The sequence below is a fragment of the Phoca vitulina genome, unplaced genomic scaffold (genome assembly GCF_004348235.1).
Source record: "Phoca vitulina isolate PV1807 unplaced genomic scaffold, GSC_HSeal_1.0 scaffold4, whole genome shotgun sequence".
Taxonomy (NCBI): Eukaryota; Metazoa; Chordata; class Mammalia; order Carnivora; family Phocidae; genus Phoca; species Phoca vitulina.
Window position 1 is genome coordinate 69,000,779 of NW_022589707.1, and position 20,121 is coordinate 69,020,899.

Genomic DNA, 20,121 nt, shown 5'->3' on the forward strand with positions numbered 1-20,121 from the left:
TCACACATTTGGAGCAATCTAAAGTTAATACCAAATACCTGCTTGAATAAGTCTTTTTTTTTTTTTTTTTTAATTAAAGAGAGAGTGTATGTGAACTGGGTGAGGGGTGGGGAGGGGCAGAGGGAGAGAGAGAGAGAGAATCTTAAGCAGACTTCCCTTTGAGTACAAAGCCTGACTTGGGGCTTGATTTCACAACCCTGAGATCATGACCTGAGCTGAAATCAAGGGTTGATTGATCAACGCCTGAGCTACCCAGGCACCCCCTACCCCTGCTTAAATAATTTTTTAAAAAGATTTTTATTTATTCATTTGAGAGAAAGAGTGAGAGAGAGAATGAGCAGGGAGAGGGGCAGAGGGAGAGGGAGGAGCAGACTCCCCACTGAGCAAGGAGCCCAATGTGGGACTCGATCCCAGGATGCTGGGATCGTGACCTGAACTGAAAGCAGATGCTTAACCGACTGAGTTACCCAGGTGCCCCTTGAATAATTCTTAATGATATTATATGTCTCCTTTGGATTCTGTTTATAATCCACTCTGAATATTTTCCATATCCACTCCCCTTCTTATACCTCAGATTTACTTAATGGCATTTTTTTCCTGTATTCTCTTAGTCCTGAAAATTTGGAATCAAATTTAACTCCTATCTTTATTAAATATCCAGTTTGTCATCCGTGTATCATCAGATTATACCATTTCTTCATTTGAAATACATTTCAGATTTACCCCTGACTCTCACATCTGACTGCTACTGCCTTCATGAAAGCTATCACCGCACAAACATATGCAATCGTTTATCCCACAAACCTAGGTCTCTCTTCTTCTTCTTTTTTTTTTTTTTAAGATTTTATTTGTTTGAGACAGAGAGAGAGCAAGGTGGGGGCAGAGGGAGAGGGAGAAGCAGACTTCCCACCAAGCAGGAAGCCCGATGCAGGACTCGATCCCAGGACCCTGAGATCATGACCTGAGCTGAAGGCAGATGCTTTACCAGGCGCCCCAAACCTAGGTGTCTTCTACCACTGGTTGGTATGCCATTTAATTTTCTGCCTACTCTACTCAACAACTCACACACTTATTAGCTTTATATTCATTTTAGATTTATCTGCCTGAAAGAATTCCTACCTAGCTTTTAATTAAAAAATCTTCAGTTTTAGGTTGTCTGATCTATGCATTTGTACATGTTTCTCCCTTCTTTCTCTTCTACATCTGTACAAATTTTATTTTATTTATTAATAAAATTAATAATATTTTATTATATATTTTATTATATAATAATATAATTAATAATAAAATTAATAGGGGCACAAATTTTAAACATTCTTTGAGGTTTCAGCTCATGTTACAGTTTATCCCTTAGTACTTTTCTTCAATGTGTTCTGTATTTACTGTGACTAAATCTTGGAATTTGCTTGATCCAGATGCTCTCTGAGGGCAGGAAATCGGTGTTATATTTTTTCATTATATAAAATATATTCACACATGTAAGAGAAGCAACCATACTCAAAGCCTAACTGCTTTAATATCTTTGCTTCCTCAAAAGCTTTTATTAAATTCTCAATGTTGTATTTATTTTCTCGACACAACTCTGAATTAATGGGCTCTGTATCCAGAGTGTTTCTTGACTTTGAAATCATCAAATTCTTGTTTCTTTGGTGTATACAATTAAATGTTTTAAATTAGACTGATTACACTTTACTTCTACCAGTACCTTTCATAGATGATACCAAACTATGTTATTTTCCCCTCAATTCTCAGGTAATAAATATCTATGGGGTATTATGGAGACTTATAGGGAACTAGATGTTTACTTCTAACTCCTGGCTATAATGTCGGAGAAATCTTCTTGAGGATACTCAGAATAATGGCACCTAGAAACCTCAGTCTCTGCAATAAAAACTAATGTGAGTTTATCTCCTCATAAGCTTACAGAACTAAAATAAATGTATTTCTTACTGCTTCTGTGAAGTTCTGTGGTGCCAAGAACATAGGTTTATTTGGATTCATTCATCTAATTTAAAAAGCTGTGTCTGGCTAAGTCTTTCTAGATTATATCGGACAGAGTTACCATGGCTCTGCGCTTAGGGTAATTATCAAAATATATTTGCAAGGCACTCTTCTTGAGAAACATATCCTTCCCTTTGACTTTGCAAATTGTGAAAGAAATTGTTCAGTGCAGGAGGTGAAGAGGGTGTAGTTTGAAGAGTGTGTTTTTAAAGTTCTATAATTAAAAGCATGACCTCGGCTGAGGATCAATTGTAGGTAAGCAAAAATTAAGCTGCCCTTTACTACATTATCACTTGGTACATGTTGAGGAAAAAGTGTGATTAATAAACTAAAAAGTAATTTTCAGTTAATTGACTTTCATCAGACTGTGATGCTACCGACCTGAGATCCTGGGTAGATCCGTGTTTGGGACTAGTAGGCTGTACAAACCTTCAAAGATGTCGCCAGCTCCAGTTGATTCATTAAAACCCTTTTGTTAGCAAGGAGACGCCGATGCGGAGTTCGAAGGAATATGTGCCGCCTTCAAATTCATTGCAAAGACTGGGAAAAAAGTGAAGTACGTTTGGTGTCCAGTGCAGTACCTATCATTTAAGGAGCCCTCAATATGCCTCATTGAATGTGACTTCGTTACCAAACATCAGCGGCTTAATCATCTCAAAAATAGCTCAAGATAGGAAACAGGATCTGAATAAAACTCCCCTTGATTAGTGGATTAAAACAAGTTGTGTTAGCAAATTTGGAAACTAGATGCAGAAGTTCACATTCAGTAAATGGGTACACATACTTTTTTTTTTTTTTTAGGCAAGCTTCCTCTTACACTGTTGTATTATCGTTTATTTACTTATGCGTACTTTCATCAAAACAGGTGCTGAAATACTAACGCTGTGTCAGACCCAGTGCTGGACAAACCATCATTCGAGCCTCAGGATTGGAACACTGCTCTGCGGTGAGCTACAAGAGGTCATGGCAGAACTTTTTTTAAAAAATTATTTTATTATTATTATTTTTTTTTACAGTACTCTGTGTATTTATTGAAAAAATCTGCATTTAAGCCTACCCAAACTGTTCAAACTGTGTTGTTCAAGGGTCAACTGTATATATTACTTGTCTTTAAAAATAAATAATTTCAGGTGGTTCCACTTATAAACTAGTGGACCTGTCTCTTTATCCAGGACCTAAATTGTGTTCTTTTTTATTTTTATTTTATTATGTTATGTTAATCACTATACATTACATCATTAGTTTTTGATGTAGTGTTCCATGATTCATTGTTTGCGCATAACACCCAGTGCTCCATTCAGTATGTGCCCTCTTTAATACCCATTATTTTTTAAGATTTTTATTTATTTAACACAGAGAGAGAGAGCTCACAAGCTGGGGAAGCGGCAGGCAGAAGGAGAGGGAGAAGCAGGCTCCCTGCTGAGCAGAGAGCCCAAGGCGGGACTCGATCCCAAGACCCTGGGATCATGACCTGAGCTGAAGGCAGATGCTTAACCGACTGAGCCACCCAGGCATCCATGGCAGAACTTATTTGATAGGAGCTGTATCCCAGCGGCCCTGGAGGATTTCCTAGACCCTTTGTTATTGAGCAGTCCTGAGAAATAATGAGAAGATAAAGGGAAGAAAACCAAGAAAAGACATTCATATGGAGAAAAACATTAACGTATGGAAGGGTGAAACTGAGGTGTGGTTGTAGAGACCTGGCTAATCTGGCATTTCTTCTCAATTGGTGTGAAACCCCCATGCTGTACACCCCTGGGATTTGCCTTCATGCTGTTCAGTCTGACTCTGTGGTTCAAGTTCCATATCAGAGCCTCTCTCAACGGTATCGGAACAACCCGGTCATTTCCTACTGTGTCTAACAGAGAATATCCAAAGAAAGTATATTTAAAACACAAAAAGTTGGGGCGCCTGGGTGGCTCAGTGGGTTAAGCGGCTGCCTTCGGCTCAGGTCATGATCCTGGAGTCCCGGGATCGAGCCCCGCATCGGGCTCCCTGCTCGGCGGGGAGTCTGCTTCTCCCTCTCCCTCTGCCTGCCGCTCTGCCTACTTGTGCTAGCTCTCTGTCAAATAAATAAATTAAAACACACACAAAAAAACACGAAAAGTTATACTAGATTAAAAAGACGTGTATTATTTTGCCTCTCAGTATGTATAAAATTTTTGAACTCTTTGTTGATTACATCTGACCCCCACTTTTACTTTTACACGACAACGGCCCCTGCATATTGAACGTGGAATTCTTCCTTTTACTTCAATAAATAGTGAGCAAAGCACTCACTAGAATCTTTGGGGACTAAAAAGATAAGTGAGACACAAACTCTGTCCTCTAAGAGCAATTTAGTGGGGGCTGAAACATCACTCTTCAAATTGAATAATATACGGCAGATGTGCCGAAAAGGAGATGGCACGAGGTTGTGTGGGTGGGAGAGATTGTGTTCAGCTGATGCTCGCTCCGCGCTCGAAGGCAACAGCAGCGCGTTAGGCACATCTCGAGAGCGTGTTCGACGAGTCAAAACGAGTGAGAGGCATTAATCCAGGCTAAGGCGTCTTCGTAAACACGAGGCATATTTAAAAAATTTTAAGTGGTTCTGTTTTGGAGAGCATGCTGATCTACAGTACAGAATTTTATGTATTTTGAAAATGTGAAGAAATCCTTTTACGGGTTTCACTTTTTAAAAAATGTAAATTTTGAACTAATTATGGACTCACGGGAAGTACATACATGGAACAGTCTCGTGTATCCATCACTCAGCTTCCCCCGACGGTGACATCTTACACAGCTAGAGTGGAATATCAAAACCAGGAAATTGACTCTGATACATTACCTTTAGCTGGAATGCAGACTTTATTCTGCTTTCACTATTTTTTTTAAACTTGTATTCATTTGTGCGTGTGTGTGTGTGTGTGTGGTGTTTTTAGTTTTTAATCAGGGGAATAATATAATTGGAGTTGGGCTTTAAGAAGATTATCTGGCAACAGTATATAGGCAAGACTGGAAGTGGAGGAGACCATATCAAGAATTATTATAGTAAGTACACCAGAGGAATAATGAGATTCTCCAATAGATAATGCCCAGCACTGTGCTGGATACGGGGAAACTGCTTAGTGAGTGAGTTAGGCTTCAGATTTTTAGACTGCATTTTTTCAAGTGTAAAAAAAAAAATGCAATACCTTTTTAGATTTGACAGTGTGTGTACAAGAGCAGAAATCAGAAGAAAAACACATAGTCAGGAACTCAGTGAGGTTCTTAGACCAGCACAGTGAGCAGCATACTGCAGAAAACCTTTGTAAGGAGATTGGAAAAACAGGACGATTCTCCTTTGGAAAGAGGTAGGTCAGAGCTCAGGTCAGAGAAGGATCAGATGGAGACTCCCAGGCCGTAAATCTGCAGTCAGAGGGATATATGCAAAGTGAGGACGCTTGTGCTTCTGGCTCCAACTCCCGGTAGAAAGCTTCTCATTGTTTTCACTATAGCCTGCTAACAGCTAGTTGTAATTTCAAAATAAAAATCAGCTTCAATTCAAGACCTTCTTTTTAAAATCCGATCTCCTGTGAGAAAATTCACAAATGGTTTCTTACTGGTTTTTAAATTGAAATAAATGCTAAGAGAATTTTCCAGTACTGCATTTCTCCTCTTTTACTCAATATAACGATCAGATAATGTCGTTTCCCTTAGGCCTCAAAATCTCCTATGAATATTTCAATACTTGCTGGGTAGGCAAAATGGGAGTTGTAGAACTTAAAATATGTGCATTGCTGGCTGAAGGATTATGAGCAAGTATTTTAAACATTTTCTAAAACTTAACAACCTTGTCAGTAATACAAAAATGTTGGAGTCAAAGCTCTCTTTCCATTCTAACACTCTTAAAAAAAAAAAAATCTCGTTTTGTTAATTCCCATGTACCTTTTTATCACTGTTCAACTTTGGTTCAGCGTTTAGTGGTGACTGGTGGCTGGCATACAGTAAATATTCAATGCATGCTTTCTGAATGACTTATTTGGAGTTTCTTAAATACTAAAAAGCTTCTCTCAAGAATTTTAAGTAGTTTTTTAGATCTTAATAGAGCGAAACTCAATTAAGCGTGAAATCTTTGCCGCTTTGCCTTTTTGTCCTTTATTTTTTATGTGTTTAAAAAATATGACAGTTGGGCGCCTGGGTGGCTCAGTTGGTTAAGCGACTGCCTTCGGCTCAGGTCATGATCCTGGAGTCCCTGGATCGAGTCCCGCATCCGGCTCCCTGCTCGGCAGGGAGTCTGCTTCTCCCTCTGACCCTCCCCCCTCTCATGTGCTTTCTCTCTCATTCTCTCTCTGTCAAATAAATAAATAAAATCTTAAAAAAAAAAAAATATGACAGTCACTTGAACTCTTCGGGATTCAGTGTGTTTATCTGTAAATATGAGAATTGAGCTTTTAAAAGTGTTTCTGTTTCTAAAAATCAGTGGCATTAATTAGTGGAAAAATAATGCCCGTCTCACATAGCAAGATTTCAAATTAAATTCCACTTAGTTCTTTAACTTCTTGTATGTTATAAATGTACTTTTAATAACATTTACAAAATAAGACATTTAAATTAAATTTGTCTAAGCATTTGATCACATTATTTTGTAATAAGTATAAATATAATGAACTATAAAAAGTAAGAGCTAACATTTAGTGAGTCTTTTACTAAGTTCCAAGCATTGAGGTATCACGATTTTACTCAGGAAATCCCAGGCCATAGAGGTTAACTAACCTATTCAAGGTCACACATCCAATAAAAGGTACAGTCAGGAATTTCACATAGGTAGCTGGGCTTCAGGGCTGTGTAGTTCACCACTATTCCCATTGTCTGTCACCGTGTGTCACTTTCAAGATGGAAAAAAAAAGCAAAAAGCAAAAAAAACCCCAAAAAACTGAACAGTATTTTCTGAGTTAGGCAATAGAGCAAGGGTTGAATATTTTCTTGGTAACCTTGAACAATAACTTGAACTCTGAACTTCTACACTCATTAATTACTGACCCTAGAAGCTCTGCTGAACAGTAAATCCAGTTCGCATTTGGGGACATTTCATCCATGGGATGTAGATAACTCAATAACCAGAATTAACCGTTTACCTTAGTTTATCTGAAGGGAGATTCTTTCCTAAGTAGCCTTCTTGCTCTTGGGCTACCAAAGCTATTCATTTAGTGTCTTTATTTGTTCTGAATTATCCCCCTTCTAAAATATGAGAATGTAGCTGGCAAATTATTTCAATTATTGATTAATAATTCATCTTTTCAATGGATACAAAAATTTCCAACACTCTATGCTCCACATTTATTTGCTACTCAAGAAGGTAGATTTCTGCTGAGAAGTTTGAGGAAAATAGTTAAATACTTATATATTCTTGAGCCTTCTAGGCAATATGCACCTAATTGTCATGATTTTTCAGGGATGGCCTGTCTAAACAGTATACATATATAGAGTGATTAAATTTTATTTATGCCCTTAAGTCATTAAATGATTTTTGTATAAACACACTAGTCCTCAGATATTAGCATGAAAACACCATTTTTTTTTTATTTAACAAAACAGTTCTATTTTTGGATCTTTCTAGCTCTTTCCTTCTCTCTCTCTCCTCAAAGAATGATTAAATTATACTATATTGACCATATGGTTCTTATTAATATGTGTGGTAATATAATACTGAATAGATAGATGGTCTTGAATTTGAGTTTTAAGCTCTTGACATGTGCTGAATGCAACAGAGTTTAATAGTAAAACAACAAAAAAAATTTTTGTAAAGCATATGAGTAAAGAAAACAAAACAAAATTAGTGCCATTACACTCATTTTCCTCCCTAGAACATTCGATCCCAAAGGCCTTACATAGAAAAGTAATTCCTTTGGGGGGGTGCCTGGGTGGCTCAGTTGGTTAAGCATCTGCCTTCGGCTCAGGTCATGACCCCAGGGTCCCGGGATGGAGGCGAGTTAGGCTCCCTGCTCAGCGGGGAGTCTGCCTCCCCTCTCCCTCTGCCCCCCACCCCCCACTCCTACTCTCTCTCAAATGAATAAATAAAAAATCTTTTTAAAAAAGAAAAGAAAAATATTTCCTTGGGTTTTTAATAGGTGTTACTCCAAAAAGCCTGTGGGACTCATAAATAAGGTTGAACAGATTTTACTCTCATGGAATTTCTGTCTTTAACACCTCATTTATTTAATTAAATGCTTTCCAAATCTAATTTGACCGTTATTGAACATTTCATGGGTGTGATGTTTCATGGAACCCTGATTATATTCAAATTAGTAGTCCTCAAAAGAAGCTGGACATTAGAATCATTTAGTGTGTTTGTGAAGAATATCCATACCAAGAGCAATCAAATCTGAGTCTTTGGAGGATGGGAGTCTACAGTAAACAGAATAATGGCCCCCCAAATACGTTTACTTCCTAATTCCCAAAATTCGTTACACAACAAATGGAAATTAAAGTAACAGATGGAATTAATTTTGTTAACCAGCTGACCTTAGATTATTCTGGAATATCCAGGTGGTCCCAATGTACCTACGGGGGTTTTTAAACCCCTTCCCAGAGGGAAGGAAGCAGATGAGTCAGTGTCGGAGTGAAGCAGTGTGAGAAAGACTCCAGCGGGCACCCACAGGCTTTGACGTCGGAAGCAGGAGGCCACCGGCCAAGGAATCCAAGCGGCCTCTGGAAGCCAGAAAAAAAAAAAGGAAAAAACCCAAAAACCCCCAAGTAAACAGATTCTCCCCCAGAGCCTGTAGAAGAAACCCAGCCCTGCAAACATCTTGAAGTTTGTCCAGTGAGAATCATTTTGGACTTCTCGCCTCCAGAACAGTAAGTTAATATATTTGTGGTTTTTTTAGTTCCTAAATTCATGGTAATTTGTTATTGCGGCAATAGGAAATGAATACAGGAGCCAAGCGTTGGTAATTTTGAAGAGCTACCAGGTGATTCTAATTTGCAGCCAGGTTGAGAGCCACAGATTTAGAGCAGTGTGGGCTCATTGGAATCAACTCGGAAAATTTTTTTTTTAAAGATTTTATTTATTTGACAGAGAGAGACACAGCGAGAGAGGGAACACAAGCAGGGGGAGTGGGAGAGGGAGAAGCAGGCTCCCAAGGAACAGGGAGCCGGATGCGGGGCTCGATCCCAGGACCCTGGGATCATGACCCGAGCTGAAGGCAGACGCTTAACCATCTGAGCCACCCAGGTGTCCCTGGAAATTTTTTTATTAAACAGTAATATCTGGCAAGCACCACCAGGGATTCAAATTCACATTCAAAGTATTAACTCACTTAATCTTCATAACAACTTCATAAGATTGCAGTTCTTATTATCAGAAGCACAGATGTTTGTAAGGAAGCTAATATTCCCTGCTACTCAGGGCCAGGCGTCAAACTCACACAGGCTGGCTCCCATAACCGCCTTCATATTTAATTCTTGTCTAGTAGAGCCTGGGTAGTCCTATTGTAAACATCATCATTAGAATCGTTGAGTATTTTGTGAGTTTCCTTTTAACAGAAAAAGCAGGAAGTTAGAAATGAAAGGTGCCAGTTAAAATGAAAACGTGGATGGCTAAGAAGAAAGAACATACAATCATTCCGTGTTTAAAAATGATGGAAGTCTGAGGGGTTTGAGGGTTGTAAATATTACTAAATGCAGCATTGTTTAGTGTTACGAAAGTATTGCTCTATTAGAGTTCATCTTAACTCATTTGTCAAGATTAATTTTTGTTCTGCATGCCCTCATTTGTGAGAGAAGGTATATATTTATAATTTCATTATGGTAACATAAACATGTTAATGATAGGGAATAGTATCAATTGACTGAGTGTTTAATAGGTGCGCGATGGGTGTTCAGAACAATTCAATAAAATGTATTACATTCTATACTTATGTTACATGCCATATGGAAAAACCTGCCTGTTTGCATATCAGATGCTTTCAATTTCTCGAAAAATCAATGGCCATTCAAAACCAACTGAAATGTCAACACACTTTGACATTTTGGTGACATATTTAGCAGGACAAAGACACCAAAACAGAGCTATAAAATCCAGTGGAAGACTTATTTATGAAGTATTCAGATTTTACGAATTAGGAAGGCAGAGATAAATGGCAAAACCAATTCCCTAGTGACCGGGTACTTGCCATCTATGTTCGTCCCCATTAAAGACTATAATATTAGTGTATGTTAAATCTTTCACATTTCCTTCTTCTATTCCCCTGAAGGTTGTAATGAAAAGAGCACTGAAAAGACAAAACACTATCTAGTAGTGTGACTCTGAATATAAACCATAAAACCACAGCAATTTCTCCTGATCTATAAAAGGAGTACTGCACCTGCTTTTTCCACCTCAAAGGATTGTTAAAAATCAAATGACAATGCCTGGCAAAGTACTTTGAAAAGAGTGAAGCACCATGTAAATAATTATTCCATGCAGCAAGCCACAGTTAATCTGGACTGCAAACATTCTCTATCCCTCCATAACAAATGACTCCAAAACTTTATGGCTTAAAACAACAGTTACGTCATAGCATCTTAGCTCAGAAATCTGTACACAGCTTAATTAAATCTTCCCCTTCAGGGTCTCCGCCAGGCTGCAGGCAAGGTGTCTGCTGGGCCTATAAGCATCTCAAAGTTCAACTGGCGGAGCGTGTGCTTCCAAGCTCATTCATGTCCTTGTTGGCAGGATTCAGTTCCTCGTGGGTTATTGGACTGAGGGGCTTAGTTTCTCATTATGTGTTGGCTGGAGGCTGCCCCCAATTCCTTGGCACATGGGCCTCTCCAATATGGGATCTTGTTGCATTAGAGTTTGCAAGCCAAGAAGGCAATGGGAAAATGCAGCAAGGTGGAAGTTAAAGTCACTGTGACCTGTGGAAATGACATCCCATCACTTCTGCCTTACTCTGTTCATTAGAAGCTAGTGTTGAGGTCCATCTTCCATACAAAGGGAGGTGACAACATGATGGTGTATCAGGAAGTAGGGATCTTGGAGTGTGCTCTTGAAAGCCACCTTTCACATCGATCATCTTTTATTACCTAAACATATCCAGGGTTTGGTGATTTGCATTATCACTGAGGATTTCTTTGTTTAAAACTTCCCTCAAATGCAGTCCAACCTTCACCATCCAACTCCATTATGATCTCTTTTTGTGCATTCCCTTGAGTTTCTCAGATGGGATCTTCCCAATGTCTAAATTCCCAAAGCATTTGGCACTCATCTGCTCATACCATCTCCTGCTTCTTGTAATCATGGTCCTAGCTTTCAGACTATCCATTTATAGGGGCCCTGAAGGCAGGAATTGTATCTTAGACCTGTTTGTACTCTCCTAGCGAGCCAAGAACAAGAAAAAGTACAAAAGGAGCATTCTATATGTATTTATTGGATTGAGTCAGGTTTTTTTTTTAATGCAAAGGTTAAAAACAGCTGTGTTTAGATCTTCTTTCTACTAAAGGGCTCACTTGAAGCCACCAAGAATCAATCAATAATAACACTTTTGAAATAGTCTCATTTCAGGGATTCCTGCCAGTTTTTTGTTTTTTCAGGGGACATCTGTGGTCTGCTCTTCTAATGCCTTGATTCATTGAGAGCATGAACCTGCAGAAAATAATGGAACCATTTGACCTCAACAGTAAGGTCCCAGATTTTCTGGCACCTCTACATAAGTGCATACTTTTGTTCCAAGAATTTTTCAGTGCCTAAACACTTCCAGTTATTAAAATGTTCTAGAGCAGGCTTAATTTTAAGGCAATATTTCCCTTGAGTATGGGGTTTTAATGAGAAATCTTTCATTTACATTAACTTATTACAAAAGTTACTATATGGGTGATTATTTTTTAGTCCAACCCTGTTTGTGTGTGAATGGAACTATACTTCAAAGAAATCACTGAGATAATAACCTGGATAAAAGACTCTCTAGGGATCTATAATGTTATATTGGCATAGTAGAGTCTGAGCCAACATTTCTACTTCTTTGGGATATTTATGAAATGGGGCCCAACATGCATAATACTGTAATCTTAGAAGCTAATGGGAGATTAATTCATTTCAGTTTAAAAGATATCAAAGGTTTCACTGGCCTCGACTCAAGAACACTTACATTGCTTGCTAATCTGTTGAAAGTGTGCCCCAGGGGTTTTGGGTTAGAGAATCTTTTTGTTCTTTTCACTAAAGTTAATCTAAAGAAGGCTTGGGAAGTGCCTATTTCAGGGCAGCTCACTGTTAGGTTCTCTACACATTCCTTCTGCAAGCTCTCCCACTCCCCTACTTGCTCCTAGTCATCACCATTTCACCTGGGGAGAATTTCAGAAAGTCTGGACTGAATTTGGCTTCTCCTCAAGGCCCTCTGCCGTTAATAGTCCCTGCGTAGGAAATAGCCAATGTTCAAAGTTAAATTTTTGGCTAAGCAAATAGGACTTAATCCATTTGTTCAGTGGTCCATGAACTCGAGAGCATCATGGGGTTTGATTCAGTGTGCTGAATGCCAAGTCACAGGAAGCAGTTAGGTTTCCTGTGATATTTCACTGTATTTTGAGAGAGAAAAATAGTGAACTGATGGAAAAATGGGTAAAAAATTGAGGAGATGGAGTTTTAGTCCAGGCCATGTTGATAGCTTTCCTTTTGTCATTGATTAGGTTATTCTTCCATTCATTTGACAAAGAATAAGCTTTACTCACATTAGTGAGTCTAGTACTGTTTTATACAATGGTATCAAATAGCAAACCAAACAAGGTTCCAGCTCTCCTGGATCATACATTCAATAGGGAAATGGATAATGGGCATATAATCAGGTAGATGTATGTTATGCCAGATGGTAATGAGTGCTATTAAAAAAAATAATAAAGCTTGTGAAGCAACAGATAGTAACAGTTGGGTGTGTGTGTGATCACAGAACAGCATAGGAGCACTGACCTGAAGGAATAGAGAGCATGAGTTCATGAGTGTTTGGGAAGGGGGAAGTTCTGAAAGGAGCAGAAAGCACATAGACAATAAGACGGGGGAGTTTTGTGTGTGTAAAGAACATTAAGGAAGCTCAAATGGAGATACGGGGAGAAAAGTAAGAAATGAAATCTGAGAGATAGGGGTGGGGTATGGATCATATTGGGACAGGTAGGCCACTGTAAAAACTTTGAATTAGATTCCAAGTGGGACAGAAAGCCATTAGAGGGTTTTAAACAAAAAGGTTATTGGCTTTCTGTTTTGAAAGGATCAATTCTGCTGATGCATGGAGAATAGACTTCAGGAGAACTGGTGTGGAAAAGAGCAAGAGGTGATAGTAAGAATACAGCTCCAATAATAGTGAATATTGGACTAAGGTAGTAGCATTTGGGGTGGAAGAAAGAGATTATTGATCTAGTTCATGGTGTCAACCGATAAGATTTGCTGGTGGAGTGGACATAGGTTGCTGGAGAAGGTGAGGTTTCACGGAGGACCCCAGCACCACAATTGGAAGGATGAAGTTGATGTTGGCATAGATAGTAAGACTATGGGGGGAACAGGCTGTGGGGGAGACAGAGGGCTGAGTTCTCTAAATTGTAATTATGAGATACATTACTAATTTAAGTACAGCTGTTAAATTCATAGTTGAATCTGAGTCTATATGAATTTCAAACTGAAGGAAATAAATGTAGGCATCCTCAGCATTTAGACAGTATTTAGAGTTAAGGAACTGGTTGAAATAATCTAAGAGACAAGTATACAAATGAACAGGAAGTTCAAGGACTGAGCTCTGGGGCATGCTAACATTTAGAGATAAGGTAGTTATGGAGGGCTCAATGAAATAGGGGGAATGAAACAATGTGTAAAAAGAATTCGAAAGATTTATTGAAATCCTAATATATAGTAGGACCTGTGATTCAGTGATGAATAAAAAAGTTTCTGCCCTTGAGGATTTCACAGTTTACTGGTGCTTTAATAGTTATTTATAGAGAGTTATATAGAATGCGCTCTGGGCTTGGGAAAGACCAAGGCTGTTGTCTCTGCCTTTGGACACTAGAAATGCTTCAGAAAAGAGATGACGTTTCATCTGGCTTAGAAACATGACCTGGAGTTTACCATGTAGAACAGGGAGTGAAGGGCATTCCAGGTGCAAGGAGTGGGCATGATTGAAGGTACAGAATTGGAACAAATAGGTTGGCAAGAGGGCAAGGAGGTAGTCAGAGGAATAAACAGAGACTTTGGGGACATGGTGAACTGGTCTCTGCCACCTACTGCCTATGTCATTTGGGGCAACTTACTTACCTTCTGTGCCTGTTGGGTTCCTTATTTATAAATCACAGTAATCCTCTTCCTTCCACGATGGCTATGAGGGTTAGGAGGGAGTATCTTGAGTACCTGCCTCCACGATGACAGTACAGTCGCTGCACTCTCCACGGTGGTCTTGCCAACCTTGTTGTGACCGCGTCAGCAGTGCTCCAGAAGAGTGGCCTTGAGAGCCAAGACTGACGGAGTTGCATCCATAGCTTTATTTCACTGGGGAGAATTTGAAAAATGTAAACCAGGAGTGTTATGATCAGACATTTTATTATATAAAACACCTATCACAATTGTGAAGGAAGAATTAGAAGAGGAGGGGAAAAGGGATAAGGAGAGGAAGCTGGGAGGTGGGTGATAAAGGCACAGCCCAGGAAAGGGGAGATGATGCAGAAGGGGCAGAAGGAAGGAAGGGAAGCAAAAGAAAGGGCAAAAAAAAGAAAAAAAATGCTTCAGAGTTCATATGTGCCATCCATTATGCCAGGTACTTTTTTTTTTTAAGATTTTATTTGTTTGTCAGAGAGCACAAGCAGGGGGAGCGGCAGGCAGAGGGAGAGGCAGGCTCCCTACTGAGCAAGAAGCCCGATGCAGGACTTGACCCCAGGACCTTGGGATCATGACCCAAGCCGTAGGCAGCCGCAAACCAACTGAGCCACCCAGGCGTCCCTATGCCAACTACCTTAATACATACACTACCAATTATTCCTCACACTCCCTTGAATTGGGTATTATGACAACCATTTTACATCTAAGGAAACCTACTCTCCCAGAGACTGCTTAACTGGTTCAAGTTTTCCCAGGTAGTAAGCAGGGTGGAGGCTTGGAGTGCAGGCTTCAAAACCAGGCTTGTCTGAGCGTCAGCACTAGGCAGGGAGACGTGATGGCTGTTGACATCAGTGAGACCCACACGAGAGCCTGCCGAGTGGGTTTGTAGGAAGAGGGCTGAATTTGTTCTGGCAGAGAAAGAGCCAAATCATTGCAGGTAGGGCATTGCCAGATGAAAAGATTTCTGGCTTGAAGAGACTAGATACAGGATTTCATTCACAGAAGACAATGAGGGAAGTGACAATTTACTAAGATTAAACTGTTCTTGGGGCTCAAATGGACTTACTTACATCACTTGGATCACTTGAGCTTTTTGCCTATTTGCTCTGTAAAATCTGGTCTCTGGACCTCTGGAATTTTGATCAGTCGTAAACTACAGAGTGTTTCTGCCTTCCATTTACCTAAAACTAAAAAAAAAAAAAAAACAAAACTGAGAGCCCCTGGAGTTTAGTTAAAACTTAGAAATCTCTGCCTTATTTTTCTGAAAGCAAGCTCCCTCCCCCCCCTCCGAACACATACAAATAGAAGCTGTACTCAGAGGTAGTTCTCCCCTAGAAAAGAGGACACAGAAACTTAAATTCTGGGGATTAGTAGGATGCAGGGAGAGATAAGGCTTTAGCAATGAAGTGATTAATTAAAAAAGCAATTTAAAGTTTTTGATTGAAGCTGAAAATTTTGAGAGAAAGCTGAATGTTTAATGCTCAGACCTCTCTCCTGCATGGCCAACCTACATCGCTTTCTCCTGGGCGACTCTTGGGGTGAATGGTCCCCAGGGAGCTCGCATGTCTCAGAGGCATTACACTCTGTGTCTTAAATTAAGCTCACTATAATTTTTGTAAGACTGCACTCCTGTATCTAAAAAGCCAATTCTCAGTGAAAGATGGACACAGAGGCGGGTTACAGCACTTCAGTTGTTCCCCAACTCTCCTGTTTCCCTTAACTTCTTTCTCCCTGCTCCAATCAGCTATGGAGCCTGGCTCCAGTTTCCCCAGTGTATCCTCAGCTTTCCTAGTTGATTCAGACCAGGATAAACCTGTGTCCTCAACCTCCACCTTGAGAGCGTTTGTGGTGTGAAGGGTCCGTGAGTGAGGGATAGAGTCTACATGGGGTATGTGTGGTGGACCCATACATGTATCCTTTGTACCTCACTTGTGGGAAGAGCTGTTGCTATTTGAAAAGGAATAGGACTCCCATAAATCCACTTTGTTCTTTCCCTGAGCTTCTCTATGGGAAGAAGTTGATGTGATCTTTAAGGTTAATTAGGAAAAAAAAAATCAAAGAATGTTCTTACATGCTTTTGAAATTCTTCTAGACTACACAGTTTGAGTGATTCAGTAATAAATATGCACAGTGACATAGTAAAACACTGTATTTGGCTCTTCCTGTTTAATTGATTATTATCATTAACACGTATATTTGCCATGAACTCATCAGAGTGGCCAGGAATAGATTTTTGTGTGGGATCTCCTGGCTTCAAAGGAAGTAAATGGCCTTTGGAATTTGAGAGACAGAAAAGTTTTCCACAGAATGTGAGGACATAATCAGGCGGATCCCTAATGCACAAGTTCTGTAGTTGAGAAGGTGTAAAGTATTGGTCCATTAAGCAAATTGATTAGATGTTCAGAGAATGAAATTGAGAGCAGGAGGGAGGAGAGATGCCTTTGTCCTTTGGGATTTTGAAAGAAAAGTAGTAGTTAAAAACAATTGTAATCTGTGACGATGGAATACCTGAAGAGGAAGGGGACACCCCTTCTGAAATTTTGAGAATGGGTTCTTGGAATCATAGAAGCACAACCTTGTGTGACAGTCTTGAAAGTGATAGCTTTCTGGGTCCCTGAGGAGACTGAGAACCATAATTCAGGGGCCTTTGGAAAGGTCCCATGGCAGAATCTGGACCTGACTGGGAGAACGCAGATTGACCCTTTTCTAAGTACCTCAAACCTGAGCAACGGTCATTGGCTCCAGTGACCAACATGAAGGCTCATGGATGGTGGTGGGGGCGGGGCTTCATTTTACTGAACTTTGTAAACTTAAGTGTCGTTGTTTGACCATTTGTGGGGAGGTTTTTTGTTTTTTTTTTTTTTTTAAGATTTTATTTATTTATTTGAGAGACAGCGAGAGAGGGAACACAAGCAGGGGGAGTGGGAGAGGGAGAAGCAAGCTTCCAGCCTGCAGGGAGCCCAGCGCGGGGCTCAATCCCAGGACTCTGGGATCATGACCTGAGCCAAAGGCAGATGGTTAACGACTGAGCCATCCAGGCGCCCCGGGGAGTGAGTTTTGAAAAAAGATGGATACTGACTTTGTCAACTATGATGATTGGCTGCTAAAATCTAGTTTTGATTTGGCTGAAAATAATAAATGGGAAATATCTGACATGCTGAATGTTGTAGAGCAATTCATATTTACCACACAAAAATTCATAATGATCGATAGTTCAGCTAAAATCTGATGTCTCAAAAAATAAATGACTCAGTTTAAATTTTGATAGGATATTTGAAAATAGGAGCTCTTGAGATTGTGATAGCACTAATTTGTCTTAGAGCCTGAAGAATAGTGGATTCAAGCTTTTGAGGCTGGGGGAAAACAACCTTCAATATTGTGCAGGTACCATAGTGAATGCTTCCTGAGTTTACTTCATTTGTGAACCTCCATAAATCAGTATCCTCAGTAGAGATGAATTGGTTTTCTTACTTTATGCTTGTGGCTGGGAGTTCCAAGCGCTATTTCTTAAGCTGTCTCTGTTCAAAGGGAACCTGAATAGAAAATTGATGATGTCCTTTCTCTCAGCCCAGAGATGAGGTTCTCTTTTTTGGTTCCTTTACACAACTACGCTGTGCATTCAATAGACTTGGCAGTGGGATCTACTGTAAAGAACATGGAGCTTAAATTTATATTACCTGGTTTTGTAATCTGGGCTCAGGTATTTACCAGGTGAGGGTTGTGAAGGTTATCAAAAAGATGATACTGCCAGTTGACCAGTCACCTGGAATAGAGTGATCAGAGGCTTCTGACCCCTTCCCCATTCTTGGAATGTGGGTTCTACTCGTTTTCCTACTCCCAGAGTCTACTCCAAGGACAAAGCCTTGAGATGGTGATGTAGTGTCAAGAACACCTGTCCTGTATACATGACTGAACCCAGTCAAGACCTCTCTCTATAGAAACTTTAAAGATGCAGCAGGCAGATATGGGGATCCATTCATCTTGCTGCAGCAAGGTGTCCTACGTAAGTTCCCTTGTTTATTAAAACTTCCACCTACCCTCCTGGAGTTGCCTGCCACCTCCTTCCATCTCTCCCTGCCCTCTACATACCAGGGGCCAGTTTCACCTTACATTCAGGAATCTCCCAAGAGGATTGTGAACTAACACCATCAGAGAGTCCTTTAACTTCATTTTCTACATTTATGTTGTTAAAACATTAATCCCTATCACAATGATAGGAGAAACAAGATAGAATTAGGGAAAGCTTTGTAACTACCTAGGGCTCTGTTATCATGTGCAAGACTTTGTGCTCAATTTTCAAAGGGTAATTATGCTTTTTACTTGATCAGTCTGTAAAATGAGGCAAAATGATGAGCCCTACAAGCCCCTCCAAATTCTGTGATCCTTACAAAAAGAAGAAACTTTAAAAATCCACAGAAGGGGTATTTGTGAGAACAGTTTATTCAGGAAATAGAGTTCTTTGAATAAAAATGTGTTAAAGCTTCACCCATTGCATGTGGAATCTATAATGGTAACCTAGAAAAATACATAATGGTTATAAATGGAGATAGTAACAAGTAAATAACTTTTTAAAAAATTATAAAGATTATAAAGACCTAATAGAATTGGTTATATTTTGCCCTTCATAAGGTTAGGGACTTTGTTTATATTTTTTTCAAAATAGTGAGCATTTGTTAAGCTTCAATGAATTAAATGAACCTTCAATTTTCAACTGAGTTTTCAGAACCAGTACCTCAAACATTACCTTTAGCACGATTTGGCATTACCTGGAGGGCTTGTTAAAATGCTGATTTCTGGGCTCCACCCTCAGAATTCCTGATTTTTAGTAGGTCTTGGTGAGGTGTGATAATTTATATTTCTAATAAGCTCCTGGGTGATGTGGGTACTGCTGTTTGGAGGACCACACCTTGAGAACCAATTCTTCACAAATACCAGTTTATTCCCTGGTCTCGAAGGACGTGGGTAGGAATCACCTGGACAACTTTAAAAATAGATTCCCCAGGCCTTACCCTCAGAGCTGGTATTTCTGTAGGTCTAGGCTGGGACCAAAGCATCTGTATTTTATTTATTTATTTATTTATTTTTTTTATTTTTAAAGATTTTATTCATTTATTTGACAGAGAGAGAGACAGCGAGAGAGGGAACACAAGCAGGGGGAGTGGGAGAGGGAGAAGCAGGCTTCCCGCGGAGCAGGGAGCCCGATGTGGGGCTCGATCCCAGGACCCTGGGATCATGACCTGAGCCGAAGGCAGACGCTTAACGACTGAGCCACCCAGGCGCCCCTAAAGCATCTGTATTTTAAAAGCTCCCAGGACCTATTAATAATAAAGGTTTGGAAACTATTCTTCCTATAGAGCTAAAGTCCTGTTGGGTTTGTATGATGCCCCTTGAGCTTTTCTTAGGTTGAAAATTCAGAATGAATGCAGCGATTAAAAAAAAAAAAAAAATCTCTTTGATTAAAGGCAAAGAACAGTAAATAGAACTAGTTTTTATTTAGGGAAATAGTGGTTTATTTGATTTCAATTAACCTAAGATAACTTTGCATTTGTATTTAAAATAATTTCCCTTCCAAAAGATGGATGGAATTGAGTATTAGGTCCTTAAAAGCACATGGAAGCTAGTATGCTAAGATTCCACATAAATATTGTGACCTACATGGTACTTAGTAAGATCTGTTCATTATGTCTTTTGAAACTTACTAAACTTAGCACTTAAGGCATTTTGTTTATTCTAGATTTATCAAAGTTATCTGCCAGTCATCCAAGACATGAGAAATGAGGCGGGTGAACTCTGACATAAGAACATTTTCATGATGGATTGTATTGTTACCTGCTAAA

The 20,121-nt window shown here is 39.5% G+C and overlaps 1 long non-coding RNA gene across 2 annotated transcripts; it reads left to right on the plus strand.

The window, feature by feature from the left end:
• Positions 1-938: 938 nt before the first annotated feature.
• LOC116631088 lies at positions 939-8,812 on the plus strand. 2 transcript variants are annotated; one of them, XR_004299080.1, is made up of 3 exons: positions 939-1,019; positions 2,867-2,961; positions 8,509-8,812. It is a non-coding gene; the product is annotated as an uncharacterized LOC116631088 (long non-coding RNA). The 2 variants fall into 2 exon arrangements; XR_004299079.1 differs by having other exon boundaries at positions 2,867-2,947.
• Positions 8,813-20,121: the final 11,309 nt, after the last annotated feature.